Here is a 17,643-nt window from a genome sequence, read left to right on the forward strand (position 1 = left end):
AAGATCAAACATCTATTTGATATTGGAATCGACGTTTTAACCTTGTTTCTTATCGTATATACGTTTTTTCGTTCATAATGGCGTACCATCGAAATACGAAATAATGAAATCTCATTCAAATTCAATTAGTTTATATTCTGTCGACGCAGAATAAAGATTACAACAAGAATATATCTTCCTGACTGTGTGTAAATAGAAGTTTTAACATGAAAATTGTCGAAAAATGAGATCGACAAATGCGAATTTTGTTAAATGCTGAGATAAAATCGTGAACACATTGAAATTACTCGTACCACAGCTTCAGAAATGTTTCCAATCAATTCGGACATTGTATTTCTGAAGATCAAACATTTATTTTATCTTGGAATCGACGTTATAACCTTGTTTCATATTTTATATACGATTATTAGCTCATAAAGAAGTATCATCGAAATCCGAAATTTGAAATCTCAATCAATATCAATGCTTTTATATTCTATCGACGCAGAATATACAAAGGAAAAAGAACATAAGTTTGTCACTATGTGTAAATACGAGTTTCAACATGAATATTGTAGAAAAATGAGAACGACACATGCGAATTTCGTTAATTGCAGAGCTTCAATCGTGAAAACATTGAAATTACTCGTACCACAGCTTGAGAAATGTTTCCAATCGATTCGGCCATTGTATTTCTGAAGATCATACATCCATTTTATCTTGGAATCGACGTTATAACCTTGTTTCATATGTTATATATGATTATTAACGCATAAAGAAGTATCATCGAAATACGAATTTTGAACTCTCAATCAATATCAATGCTATTATATTCTATCGACGCAGAATATACAATGGAACAAGATCATAAGTTTGTCACTATGTGTAAATACGAGTTTCAACATGAATATTGTAGAAAAATGAGATCGACACATGCGAATTTCGTTAATTGCTGAGATTTAATCGTGAAAGCATTTAACTAACTCGTACCACAGCTTGAGAATTGTTTCCAATCGATTCGGACATTGTATTTCTGAAGATCAAACATCTATTTGATATTGGAATCGACGTTTTAACCTTGTTTCTTATCGTATATACGTTTTTTCGTTCATAATGGCGTACCATCGAAATACGAAATAATGAAATCTCATTCAAATTCAATTAATTTATATTCTGTCGACGCAGAATAAAGATTACAACAAGAATATATCTTCCTGACTGTGTGTAAATAGAAGTTTTCACATGAAAATTGTCGAAAAATGAGATCGACAAATGCGAATTTTGTTAAATGCTGAGATAAAATCGTAAACACATTGAAATTACTCGTACCACAGCTTCAGAAATGTTTCCAATCTATTCGGACATTGTATTTCTGAAGATCAAACATTTATTTTATCTTTGAATCGACGTTATAACCTTGTTTCATATTTTATATACGATTATTAGCTCATAAAGAAGTATCATCGAAATACGAAATTTCAAATCTCAATCAATATCAATGCTTTTATATTCTATCGACGCAGAATATACAATGGAACAAGAACATAAGTTTGTCACTATGTGTAAATACGAGATTCAACATGAATATTGTAGAAAAATGAGATCGACACATGCGAATTTCGTTAATTGCTGAGATTTAATCGTGAAAGCATTGAACTAACTCGTACCACAGCTTGAGAATTGTTTCCAATCGATTCGGACATTGTATTTCTGAAGATCAAACATCTATTTGATATTGGAATCGACTTTTTGACCTTGTTTCTTATCGTATATATGTTTTTTCGTTCATAATGGCGTACCATCGAAATACGAAATAATGAAATCTCATTCAAATTCAATTAGTTTATATTCTGTCGACGCAGAATAAAGATTACAACAAGAATATATCTTCCTGACTGTGTGTAAATAGAAGTTTTCACATGAAAATTGTCGAAAAATGAGATCGACAAATGCGAATTTTGTTAAATGCTGAGATAAAATCGTGAACACATTGAAATTACTCGTACCACAGCTTCAGAAATGTTTCCAATCTATTCGGACATTGTATTTCTGAAGATCAAACATTTATTTTATCTTGGAATCGACGTTATAACCTTGTTTCATATTTTATATACGATTATTAGCTCATAAAGAAGTATCATCGAAATACGAAATTTGAAATCTCAATCAATATCAATGCTTTTATATTCTATCGACGCAGAATATACAAAGGAACAAGAACATAAGTTTGTCACTATGTGTAAATACGAGTTTCAACATGAATATTGTAGAAAAATGAGATCGACACATGCGAATTTCGTTAATTGCAGAGCTTCAATCGTGAAAACATTGAACTTACTCGTACCACAGCTTGAGAAATGTTTCCAACCGATTCGGACATTGTATTTCTGAAGATCATACATCCATTTTATCTTGGAATCGACGTTATAACCTTGTTTCATATGTTATATATGATTATTAGCTCATAAAGAAGTATCATCGAAATACGAAATTTCAAATCTCAATCAATATCAATGCTTTTATATTCTATCGACGCAGAATATACAATGGAACAAGAACATAAGTTTGTCACTATGTGTAAATACGAGTTTCAACATGAATATTGTAGAAAAATGAGATCGACACATGCGAATTTCGTTAATTGCTGAGATTTAATCGTGAAAGCATTTAACTAACTCGTACCACAGCTTGAGAATTGTTTCCAATCGATTCGGACATTGTATTTCTGAAGATCAAACATCTATTTGATATTGGAATCGACGTTTTAACCTTGTTTCTTATCGTATATACGTTTTTTCGTTCATAATGGCGTACCATCGAAATACGAAATAATGAAATCTCATTCAAATTCAATTAGTTTATATTCTGTCGACGCAGAATAAAGATTACAACAAGAATATATCTTCCTGACTGTGTGTAAATAGAAGTTTTAACATGAAAATTGTCGAAAAATGAGATCGACAAATGCGAATTTTGTTAAATGCTGAGATAAAATCGTGAACACAATGAAATTACTCGTACCACAGCTTCAGAAATGTTTCCAATCAATTCGGACATTGTATTTCTGAAGATCAAACATTTATTTTATCTTGGAATCGACGTTATAACCTTGTTTCATATTTTATATACGATTATTAGCTCATAAAGAAGTATCATCGAAATCCGAAATTTGAAATCTCAATCAATATCAATGCTTTTATATTCTATCGACGCAGAATATACAAAGGAAAAAGAACATAAGTTTGTCACTATGTGTAAATACGAGTTTCAACATGAATATTGTAGAAAAATGAGAACGACACATGCGAATTTCGTTAATTGCAGAGCTTCAATCGTGAAAACATTGAACTTACTCGTACCACAGCTTGAGAAATGTTTCCAATCGATTCGGCCATTGTATTTCTGAAGATCATACATCCATTTTATCTTGGAATCGACGTTATAACCTTGTTTCATATGTTATATATGATTATTAACGCATAAAGAAGTATCATCGAAATACGAATTTTGAACTCTCAATCAATATCAATGCTATTATATTCTATCGACGCAGAATATACAATGGAACAAGATCATAAGTTTGTCACTATGTGTAAATACGAGTTTCAACATGAATATTGTAGAAAAATGAGATCGACACATGCGAATTTCGTTAATTGCTGAGATTTAATCGTGAAAGCATTTAACTAACTCGTACCACAGCTTGAGAATTGTTTCCAATCGATTCGGACATTGTATTTCTGAAGATCAAACATCTATTTGATATTGGAATCGACGTTTTAACCTTGTTTCTTATCGTATATACGTTTTTTCGTTCATAATGGCGTACCATCGAAATACGAAATAATGAAATCTCATTCAAATTCAATTAATTTATATTCTGTCGACGCAGAATAAAGATTACAACAAGAATATATCTTCCTGACTGTGTGTAAATAGAAGTTTTCACATGAAAATTGTCGAAAAATGAGATCGACAAATGCGAATTTTGTTAAATGCTGAGATAAAATCGTAAACACATTGAAATTACTCGTACCACAGCTTCAGAAATGTTTCCAATCTATTCGGACATTGTATTTCTGAAGATCAAACATTTATTTTATCTTTGAATCGACGTTATAACCTTGTTTCATATTTTATATACGATTATTAGCTCATAAAGAAGTATCATCGAAATACGAAATTTCAAATCTCAATCAATATCAATGCTTTTATATTCTATCGACGCAGAATATACAATGGAACAAGAACATAAGTTTGTCACTATGTGTAAATACGAGATTCAACATGAATATTGTAGAAAAATGAGATCGACACATGCGAATTTCGTTAATTGCTGAGATTTAATCGTGAAAGCATTGAACTAACTCGTACCACAGCTTGAGAATTGTTTCCAATCGATTCGGACATTGTATTTCTGAAGATCAAACATCTATTTTATCTTGGAATCGACGTTTTAACCTTGTGTCTTAACGTATATACGTTTTTTCGTTCATAATGGCGTACCATCGAAATACGAAAAAATGAAATCTCATTCAAATTCAATTAGTTTATATTCTGTCGACGCATAATAAAGATTACAACAAGAATATATCTTCCTGACTGTGTGTAAATAGAAGTTTTAACATGAAAATTGTCGAAAAATGAGATCGACAAATGCGAATTTTGTTAAATGCTGAGATAAAATCGTGAACACATTGAAATTACTCGTACCACAGCTTCAGAAATGTTTTCAATCAATACGGACATTGTATTTCTGAAGATCAAACATTTATTTTATCTTCGAATCGACGTTATAACCTTGTTTCATATTTTATATACGATTATTAGCTCATAAAGAAGTATCATCGAAATACGAAATTTCAAATCTCAATCAATATCAATGCTTTTATATTCTATCGACGCAGAATATACAATGGAACAAGAACATAAGTTTGTCACTATGTGTAAATACGAGTTTTAACATGAATATTGTCGAAAATTGAGATCGACACATGCGAATTTCTTTAATTGCAGAGATGTAATCGTGAAATCATTGAACTTATTCGTACCACAGCTTGAGAAATGTTTCCAATCTATTCGGACATTGTATTTCTGAAGATCAAACATCCATTTTATCTTGGAATCGACGTTATAACCTTGTTTCATATTTTATATACGATTATTAGCTCATAAAGAAGTATCATCGAAATACGAAATTTCAAATCTCAATCAATATCAATGCTTTTATATTCTATCGACGCAGAATATACAATGGAACATGAACATAAGTTTGTCACTATGTGTAAATACGAGTTTTAACATGAATATTGTCGAAAATTGAGATCGACACATGCGAATTTCGTTAATTGCTGAGATTTAATCGTGAAAGCATTGAACTAACTCGTACCACAGCTTGAGAATTGTTTCCAATCGATTCGGACATTGTATTTCTGAAGATCAAACATCTATTTGATATTGGAATCGACGTTTTGACCTTGTTTCTTATCGTATATATGTTTTTTCGTTCATAATGGCGTACCATCGAAATACGAAATAATGAAATCTCATTCAAATTCAATTAGTTTATATTCTGTCGACGCAGAATAAAGATTACAACAAGAATATATCTTCCTGACTGTGTGTAAATAGAAGTTTTCAAATGAAAATTGTCGAAAAATGAGATCGACAAATGCGAATTTTGTTAAATGCTGAGATAAAATCGTAAACACATTGAAATTACTCGTACCACAGCTTCAGAAATGTTTCCAATCTATTCGGACATTGTATTTCTGAAGATCAAACATTTATTTTATCTTTGAATCGACGTTATAACCTTGTTTCATATTTTATATACGATTATTAGCTCATAAAGAAGTATCATCGAAATACGAAATTTCAAATCTCAATCAATATCAATGCTTTTATATTCTATCGACGCAGAATATACAATGGAACAAGAACATAAGTTTGTCACTATGTGTAAATACGAGATTCAACATGAATATTGTAGAAAAATGAGATCGACACATGCGAATTTCGTTAATTGCTGAGATTTAATCGTGAAAGCATTGAACTAACTCGTACCACAGCTTGAGAATTGTTTCCAATCGATTCGGACATTGTATTTCTGAAGATCAAACATCTATTTTATCTTGGAATCGACGTTTTAACCTTGTGTCTTAACGTATATACGTTTTTTCGTTCATAATGGCGTACCATCGAAATACGAAAAAATGAAATCTCATTCAAATTCAATTAGTTTATATTCTGTCGACGCATAATAAAGATTACAACAAGAATATATCTTCCTGACTGTGTGTAAATAGAAGTTTTAACATGAAAATTGTCGAAAAATGAGATCGACAAATGCGAATTTTGTTAAATGCTGAGATAAAATCGTGAACACATTGAAATTACTCGTACCACAGCTTCAGAAATGTTTCCAATCAATTCGGACATTGTATTTCTGAAGATAAAACATTTATTTTATCTTGGAATCGACGTTTTAACCTTGTTTCTTATCGTATATACGTTTTTTCGTTCATAATGGCGTACCATCGAAATACGAAATAATGAAATCTCATTCAAATTCAATTAGTTTATATTCTGTCGACGCAGAATAAAGATTACAACAAGAATATATCTTCCTGACTGTGTGTAAATAGAAGTTTTAACATGAAAATTGTCGAAAAATGAGATCGACAAATGCGAATTTTGTTAAATGCTGAGATAAAATCGTGAACACATTGAAATTACTCGTACCACAGTTTCAGAAATGTTTCCAATCAATTCGGACATTGTATTTCTGAAGATCAAACATTTATTTTATCTTGGAATCGACGTTATAACCTTGTTTCATATTTTATATACGATTATTAGCTCATAAAGAAGTATCATCGAAATACGAAATTTGAAATCTCAATCAATATCAATGCTTTTATATTCTATCGACGCAGAATATACAAAGGAACAAGAACATAAGTTTGTCACTTTGTGTAAATACGAGTTTCAACATGAATATTGTAGAAAAATGAGATCGACACATGCGAATTTCGTTAATTGCAGAGCTTCAATCGTGAAAACATTGAACTTACTCGTACCACAGCTTGAGAAATGTTTCCAATCGATTCGGCCATTGTATTTCTGAAGATCATACATCCATTTTATCTTGGAATCGACGTTATAACCTTGTTTCATATGTTATATATGATTATTAACTCATAAAGGAGTATCATCGAAATACGAATTTTGAACTCTCAATCAATATCAATGCTATTATATTCTATCGACGCAGAATATACAATGGAACAAGATCATAAGTTTGTCACTATGTGTAAATACGAGTTTCAACATGAATATTGTAGAAAAATGAGATCGACACATGCGAATTTCGTTAATTGCTGAGATTTAATCGTGAAAGCATTTAACTAACTCGTACCACAGCTTGAGAATTGTTTCCAATCGATTCGGACATTGTATTTCTGAAGATCAAACATCTATTTGATATTGGAATCGACGTTTTAACCTTGTTTCTTATCGTATATACGTTTTTTCGTTCATAATGGCGTACCATCGAAATACGAAATAATGAAATCTCATTCAAATTCAATTAGTTTATATTCTGTCGACGCAGAATAAAGATTACAACAAGAATATATCTTCCTGACTGTGTGTAAATAGAAGTTTTAACATGAAAATTGTCGAAAAATGAGATCGACAAATGCGAATTTTGTTAAATGCTGAGATAAAATCGTGAACACATTGAAATTACTCGTACCACAGCTTCAGAAATGTTTCCAATCAATTCGGACATTGTATTTCTGAAGATCAAACATTTATTTTATCTTGGAATCGACGTTATAACCTTGTTTCATATTTTATATACGATTATTAGCTCATAAAGAAGTATCATCGAAATCCGAAATTTGAAATCTCAATCAATATCAATGCTTTTATATTCTATCGACGCAGAATATACAAAGGAAAAAGAACATAAGTTTGTCACTATGTGTAAATACGAGTTTCAACATGAATATTGTAGAAAAATGAGAACGACACATGCGAATTTCGTTAATTGCAGAGCTTCAATCGTGAAAACATTGAACTTACTCGTACCACAGCTTGAGAAATGTTTCCAATCGATTCGGCCATTGTATTTCTGAAGATCATACATCCATTTTATCTCGGAATCGACGTTATAACCTTGTTTCATATGTTATATATGATTATTAACTCATAAAGAAGTATCATCGAAATACGAATTTTGAACTCTCAATCAATATCAATGCTATTATATTCTATCGACGCAGAATATACAATGGAACAAGATCATAAGTTTGTCACTATGTGTAAATACGAGTTTCAACATGAATATTGTAGAAAAATGAGATCGACACATGCGAATTTCGTTAATTGCTGAGATTTAATCGTGAAAGCATTTAACTAACTCGTACCACAGCTTGAGAATTGTTTCCAATCGATTCGGACATTGTATTTCTGAAGATCAAACATCTATTTGATATTGGAATCGACGTTTTAACCTTGTTTCTTATCGTATATACGTTTTTTCGTTCATAATGGCGTACCATCGAAATACGAAATAATGAAATCTCATTCAAATTCAATTAGTTTATATTCTGTCGACGCAGAATAAAGATTACAACAAGAATATATCTTCCTGACTGTGTGTAAATAGAAGTTTTAACATGAAAATTGTCGAAAAATGAGATCGACAAATGCGAATTTTGTTAAATGCTGAGATAAAATCGTGAACACATTGAAATTACTCGTACCACAGCTTCAGAAATGTTTCCAATCTATTCGGACATTGTATTTCTGAAGATCAAACATTTATTTTATCTTGGAATCGACGTTATAACCTTGTTTCATATGTTATATACGATTATTAGCTCATAAAGATGTATCATCGAAATACGAAATTTGAAATCTCAATCAATATCAATGCTATTATATTCTGTCGACGCAGAATACACAATGGAACAAGAACATAAGTTTGTCACTATGTGTAAATACGAGTTTCAACATGAATATTGTAGAAAAATGAGATCGACACATGCGAATTTCGTTAATTGCTGAGATTTAATCGTGAAAGCATTGAACTAACTCGTACCACAGCTTGAGAATTGTTTCCAATCGATTCGGACATTGTATTTCTGAAGTTCAAACATCTATTTTATCTTGGAATCGACGTTTTAACCTTGTGTCTTAACGTATATACGTTTTTTCGTTCATAATGGCGTACCATCGAAATACGAAATAATGAAATCTCATTCAAATTCAATTAGTTTATATTCTGTCGACGCATAATAAAGATTACAACAAGAATATATCTTCCTGACTGTGTGTAAATAGAAGTTTTCACATGAAAATTGTCGAAAAATGAGATCGAAAAATGCGAATTTTGTTAAATGCTGAGATAAAATCGTGAACACATTGAAATTACTCGTACCACAGCTTCAGAAATGTTTCCAATCAATTCGGACATTGTATTTCTGAAGATCAAACATTTATTTTATCTTGGAATCGACGTTATAACCTTGTTTCATATTTTATATACGATTATTAGCTCATAAAGAAGTATCATCGAAATCCGAAATTTGAAATCTCAATCAATATCAATGCTTTTATATTCTATCGACGCAGAATATACAAAGGAAAAAGAACATAAGTTTGTCACTGTGTGTAAATACGAGTTTCAACATGAATATTGTAGAAAAATGAGATCGACACATGCGAATTTCGTTAATTGCAGAGCTTCAATCGTGAAAACATTGAACTTACTCGTACCACAGCTTGAGAAATGTTTCCAATCGATTCGGCCATTGTATTTCTGAAGATCATACATCCATTTTATCTTGGAATCGACGTTATAACCTTGTTTCATATGTTATATATGATTATTAGCTCATAAAGAAGTATCATCGAAATACGAAATTTGAACTCTCAATCAATATCAATGCTATTATATTCTATCGACGCAGAATATACAATGGAACAAGATCATAAGTTTGTCACTATGTGTAAATACGAGTTTCAACATGAATATTGTAGAAAAATGAGATCGACACATGCGAATTTCGTTAATTGCTGAGATTTAATCGTGAAAGCATTTAACTAACTCGTACCACAGCTTGAGAATTGTTTCCAATCGATTCGGACATTGTATTTCTGAAGATCAAACATCTATTTGATATTGGAATCGACGTTTTAACCTTGTTTCTTATCGTATATACGTTTTTTCGTTCATAATGGCGTACCATCGAAATACGAAATAATGAAATCTCATTCAAATTCAATTAGTTTATATTCTGTCGACGCAGAATAAAGATTACAACAAGAATATATCTTCCTGACTGTGTGTAAATAGAAGTTTTAACATGAAAATTGTCGAAAAATGAGATCGACAAATGCGAATTTTGTTAAATGCTGAGATAAAATCGTGAACACATTGAAATTACTCGTACCACAGCTTCAGAAATGTTTCCAATCAATTCGGACATTGTATTTCTGAAGATCAAACATTTATTTTATCTTGGAATCGACGTTATAACCTTGTTTCATATTTTATATACGATTATTAGCTCATAAAGAAGTATCATCGAAATACGAAATTTGAAATCTCAATCAATATCAATGCTTTTATATTCTATCGACGCAGAATATACAAAGGAAAAAGAACATAAGTATGTCACTATGTGTAAATACGAGTTTCAACATGAATATTGTAGAAAAATGAGATCGACACATGCGAATTTCGTTAATTGCAGAGCTTCAATCGTGAAAACATTGAACTTACTCGTACCACAGCTTGAGAAATGTTTCCAATCGATTCGGACATTGTATTTCTGAAGATCATACATCCATTTTATCTTGGAATCGACGTTATAACCTTGTTTCATATGTTATATATGATTATTAGCTCATAAAGAAGTATCACCGAAATACGAAATTTGAAATCTCAATCAATATCAATGCTATTATATTCTATCGACGCAGAATATACAATGGAACAAGATCATAAGTTTGTCACTATGTGTAAATACGAGTTTCAACATGAATATTGTAGAAAAATGAGATCGACACATGCGAATTTCGTTAATTGCTGAGATTTAATCGTGAAAGCATTTAACTAACTCGTACCACAGCTTGAGAATTGTTTCCAATCGATTCGGACATTGTATTTCTAAAGATCAAACATCTATTTGATATTGGAATCGACGTTTTAACCTTGTTTCTAATCGTATATACGTTTTTTCGTTCATAATGGCGTACCATCGAAATACGAAATAATGAAATCTCATTCAAATTCAATTAGTTTATATTCTGTCGACGCAGAATAAAGATTACAACAAGAATATATCTTCCTGAATGTGTGTAAATAGAAGTTTTAACATGAAAATTGTCGAAAAATGAGATCGACAAATTCGAATTTTGTTAAATGCTGAGATAAAATCGTGAACACATTGAAATTACTCGTACCACAGTTTCAGAAATGTTTCCAATCAATTCGGACATTGTATTTCTGAAGATCAAACATTTATTTTATCTTGGAATCGAAGTTATAACCTTGTTTCATATTTTATATACGATTATTAGCTCATAAAGAAGTATCATCGAAATACGAAATTTGAAATCTCAATCAATATCAATGCTTTTATATTCTATCGACGCAGAATATACAAAGGAACAAGAACATAAGTTTGTCACTATGTGTAAATACGAGTTTCAACATGAATATTGTAGAAAAATGAGATCGACACATGCGAATTTCGTTAATTGCAGAGCTTCAATCGTGAAAACATTGAACTTACTCGTACCACATCTTGAGAAATGTTTCCAATCGATTCGGACATTGTATTTCTGAAGATCATACATCCATTTTATCTTGGAAACGACGTTATAACCTTGTTTCATATGTTATATATGATTATTAGCTCATAAAGAAGTATCATCGAAATACGAAATTTGAAATCTCAATCAATATGAATGCTTTTATATTCTATCGACGCAGAATATACAAAGGAACAAGAACATAAGTTTGTCACTATGTGTAAATACGAGTTTCAACATGAATATTGTAGAAAAATGAGATCGACACATGCGAATTTCGTTAATTGCAGAGCTTCAATCGTGAAAACACTGAACTTACTCGTACCACAGCTTGAGAAATGTTTCCAATCGATTCGGACATTGTATTTCTGAAGATCAAACATTTATTTTATCTTGGTATCGACGTTATAACCTTGTTTCATATTTTATATACGATTATTAGCTCATAAAGAAGTATCATCGAAATACGAAATTTCAAATCTCAATCAATATCAATGCTTTTATATTCTATCGACGCAGAATATACAATGGAACAAGAACGTAAGTTTGTCACTATGTGTAAATACGAGTTTTAACATGAATATTGTCGAAAATTGAGATCGACACATGCGAATTTCTTTAATTGCAGAGATGTAATCGTGAAATCATTGAACTTATTCGTACCACAGCTTGAGAAATGTTTCCAATCTATTCGGACATTGTATTTCTGAAGATCAAACATCCATTTTATCTTGGAATCGACGTTATAACCTTGTTTCATATTTTATATACGATTATTAGCTAATAAAGAATTATCATCGAAATACGAAATTTGAAATCTCAATCAATATCAATGCTATTATATTCTATCGACGCAGAATATTCAATGGAACAAGATCATAAGTTTGTCACTATGTGTAAATACGAGATTCAACATGAATATTGTAGAAAAATGAGATCGACACATGCGAATTTCGTTAATTGCTGAGATTTAATCGTGAAAGCATTGAACTAACTCGTACCACAGCTTGAGAATTGTTTCCAATCGAATCGGACATTGTATTTCTGAAGATCAAACATCTATTTGATATTGGAATCGACGTTTTGACCTTGTTTCTTATCGTATATACGTTTTTTCGTTCATAATGGCGTACCATCGAAATACGAAATAATGAAATCTCATTCAAATTCAATTAGTTTATATTCTGTCGACGCAGAATAAAGATTACAACAAGAATATATCTTCCTGACTGTGTGTAAATAGAAGTTTTAACATGAAAATTGTCGAAAAATGAGATCGACAAATGCGAATTTTGTTAAATGCTGAGACAAAATCGTGAACACATTGAAATTACTCGTACCACAGCTTCAGAAATGTTTCCAATCGATTCGAACATTGTATTTCTGAAGATCATACATCCATTTTATCTTGGAATCGACGTTATAACCTTGTTTCATATGTTATATATGATTATTAGCTCATAAAGAAGTATCATCGAAATACGAAATTTGAAATCTCAATCAATATGAATGCTATTATATTCTATCGACGCAGAATATACAATGGAACAAGATCATAAGTTTGTCACTATGTGTAAATACGAGTTTCAACATGAATATTGTAGAAAAATGAGATCGACACATGCGAATTTCGTTAATTGCAGAGATTTAATCGTGAAAGCATTGAACTAACACGTACCACAGCTTGAGAATTGTTTCCAATCGATTCGGACATTGTATTTCTGAAGATCAAACATCTATTTGATATTGGAATCGACGTTTTAACCTTGTTTCTTATCGTATATACGTTTTTTCGTTCATAATGGCGTACCATCGAAATACGAAATAATGAAATCACATTCAAATTCAATTAGTTTATATTCTGTCGACGCAGAATAAAGATTACAACAAGAATATATCTTCCTGACTGTGTGTAAATAGAAGTTTTAACATGAAAATTGTCGAAAAATGAGATCGACAAATGCGAATTTTGTTAAATGCTGAGATAAAATCGTGAACACATTGAAATTACTCGTACCACAGCTTCAGAAATGTTTCCAATCAATTCGGACATTGTATTTCTTAAGAACAAACATTTATTTTATCTTGGAATCGAAGTTATAACCTTGTTTCATATTTTATATACGATTATTAGCTCATAAAGAAGTATCATCGAAATACGAAATTTGAAATCTCAATCAATATCAATGCTTTTATATTCTATCGACGCAGAATATACAAAGGAACAAGAACATAAGTTTGTCACTATGTGTAAATACGAGTTTCAACATGAATATTGTAGAAAAATGAGATCGACACATGCGAATTTCGTTAATTGCAGAGCTTCAATCGTGAAAACATTGAACTTACTCGTACCACATCTTGAGAAATGTTTCCAATCGATTCGGACATTGTATTTCTGAAGATCATACATCCATTTTATCTTGGAAACGACGTTATAACCTTGTTTCATATGTTATATATGATTATTAGCTCATAAAGAAGTATCATCGAAATACGAAATTTGAAATCTCAATCAATATCAATGCTATTATATTCTATCGACGCAGAATATACAATGGAACAAGAACGTAAGTTTGTCACTATGTGTAAATACGAGTTTTAACATGAATATTGTCGAAAATTGAGATCGACACATGCGAATTTCTTTAATTGCAGAGATGTAATCGTGAAATCATTGAACTTATTCGTACCACAGCTTGAGAAATGTTTCCAATCTATTCGGACATTGTATTTCTGAAGATCAAACATCCATTTTATCTTGGAATCGACGTTATAACCTTGTTTCATATTTTATATACGATTATTAGCTCATAAAGAATTATCATCGAAATACGAAATTTGAAATCTCAATCAATATCAATGCTTTTATATTCTATCGACGCAGAATATACAATGGAACAAGAACGTAAGTTTGTCACTATGTGTAAATACGAGTTTTAACATGAATATTGTCGAAAATTGAGATCGACACATGCGAATTTCTTTAATTGCAGAGATGTAATCGTGAAATCATTGAACTTATTCGTACCACAGCTTGAGAAATGTTTCCAATCTATTCGGACATTGTATTTCTGAAGATCAAACATCCATTTTATCTTGGAATCGACGTTATAACCTTGTTTCATATTTTATATACGATTATTAGCTCATAAAGAATTATCATCGAAATACGAAATTTGAAATCTCATTCAAATTCAATTAGTTTATATTCTGTCGACGCAGAATAAAGATTACAACAAGAATATATCTTCCTGACTGTGTGTAAATAGAAGTTTTAACATGAAAATTGTCGAAAAATGAGATCGACAAATGCGAATTTTGTTAAATGCTGAGATAAAATCGTGAACACATTGAAATTACTCGTACCACAGCTTCAGAAATGTTTCCAATCGATTCGAACATTGTATTTCTGAAGATCATACATCCATTTTATCTTGGAATCGACGTTATAACCTTGTTTCATATGTTATATATGATTATTAGCTCATAAAGAAGTATCATCGAAATACGAAATTTGAAATCTCAATCAATATGAATGCTATTATATTCTATCGACGCAGAATATACAATGGAACAAGATCATAAGTTTGTCACTATGTGTAAATACGAGTTTCAACATGAATATTGTAGAAAAATGAGATCGACACATGCGAATTTCGTTAATTGCAGAGATTTAATCGTGAAAGCATTGAACTAACACATACCACAGCTTGAGATTTGTTTCCAATCGATTCGGACATTGTATTTCTGAAGATCAAACATCTATTTTATTTTGGAATCGACGTTTTAACCTTGTTTCTTATCGTATATACGTTTTTTCGTTCATAATGGCGTACCATCGAAATACGAAATAATGAAATCTCATTCAAATTCAATTAGTTTATATACAGTCGACGCAGAATAAAGATTAGAACAAGAATATATCTTCCTGACTGTGTGTAAATAGAAGTTTTAACATGAAAATTTTCGAAAAATGAGATCGACAAATGCGAATTTTGTTAAATGCTGAGATAAATTCGTGAACACATTGAAATTACTCGTACCACAGCTTCAGAAATGTTTCCAATCTATTCGGACATTGTATTTCTGAAGATCAAACATTTATTTTATCTTGGAATCGACGTTATAACCTTGTTTCATATTTTATATACGATTATTAGCTCATAAAGAAGTATCATCGAAATACGAAATTTCAAATCTCAATCAATATCAATGCTTTTATATTCTATCGACGCAGAATATACAATGGAACAAGAACGTAAGTTTGTCACTATGTGTAAATACGAGTTTTAACATGAATATTGTCGAAAATTGAGATCGACACATGCGAATTTCTTTAATTGCAGAGATGTAATCGTGAAATCATTGAACTTATTCGTACCACAGCTTGAGAAATGTTTCCAATCTATTCGGACATTGTATTTCTGAAGATCAAACATCCATTTTATCTTGGAATCGACGTTATAACCTTGTTTCATATTTTATATACGATTATTAGCTCATAAAGAAGTATCATCGAAATACGAAATTTGAAATCTCATTCAAATTCAATTAGTTTATATTCTGTCGACGCAGAATAAAGATTACAACAAGAATATATCTTCCTGACTGTGTGTAAATAGAAGTTTTAACATGAAAATTGTCGAAAAATGAGATCGACAAATGCGAATTTTGTTAAATGCTGAGATAAAATCGTGAACACATTGAAATTACTCGTACCACAGCTTCAGAAATGTTTCCAATCGATTCGAACATTGTATTTCTGAAGATCATACATCCATTTTATCTTGGAATCGACGTTATAACCTTGTTTCATATGTTATATATGATTATTAGCTCATAAAGAAGTATCATCGAAATACGAAATTTGAAATCTCAATCAATATGAATGCTATTATATTCTATCGACGCAGAATATACAATGGAACAAGATCATAAGTTTGTCACTATGTGTAAATACGAGTTTCAACATGAATATTGTAGAAAAATGAGATCGACACATGCGAATTTCGTTAATTGCAGAGATTTAATCGTGAAAGCATTGAACTAACACATACCACAGCTTGAGATTTGTTTCCAATCGATTCGGACATTGTATTTCTGAAGATCAAACATCTATTTTATTTTGGAATCGACGTTTTAACCTTGTTTCTTATCGTATATACGTTTTTTCGTTCATAATGGCGTACCATCGAAATACGAAATAATGAAATCTCATTCAAATTCAATTAGTTTATATACTGTCGACGCAGAATATAGATTAGAACAAGAATATATCTTCCTGACTGTGTGTAAATAGAAGTTTTAACATGAAAATTTTCGAAAAATGAGATCGACAAATGCGAATTTTGTTAAATGCTGAGATAAATTCGTGAACACATTGAAATTACTCGTACCACAGCTTCAGAAATGTTTCCAATCTATTCGGACATTGTATTTCTGAAGATCAAACATTTATTTTATCTTGGAATCGACGTTATAACCTTGTTTCATATTTTATATACGATTATTAGCTCATAAAGAAGTATCATCGAAATACGAAATTTCAAATCTCAATCAATATCAATGCTTTTATATTCTATCGACGCAGAATATACAATGGAACAAGAACGTAAGTTTGTCACTATGTGTAAATACGAGTTTTAACATGAATATTGTCGAAAATTGAGATCGACACATGCGAATTTCTTTAATTGCAGAGATGTAATCGTGAAATCATTGAACTTATTCGTACCACAGCTTGAGAAATGTTTCCAATCTATTCGGACATTGTATTTCTGAAGATCAAACATCCATTTTATCTTGGAATCGACGTTATAACCTTGTTTC

Source organism: Vespa crabro, chromosome 1, assembly GCF_910589235.1.
Source record: "Vespa crabro chromosome 1, iyVesCrab1.2, whole genome shotgun sequence".
Classification (NCBI taxonomy): domain Eukaryota; kingdom Metazoa; phylum Arthropoda; class Insecta; order Hymenoptera; family Vespidae; genus Vespa; species Vespa crabro.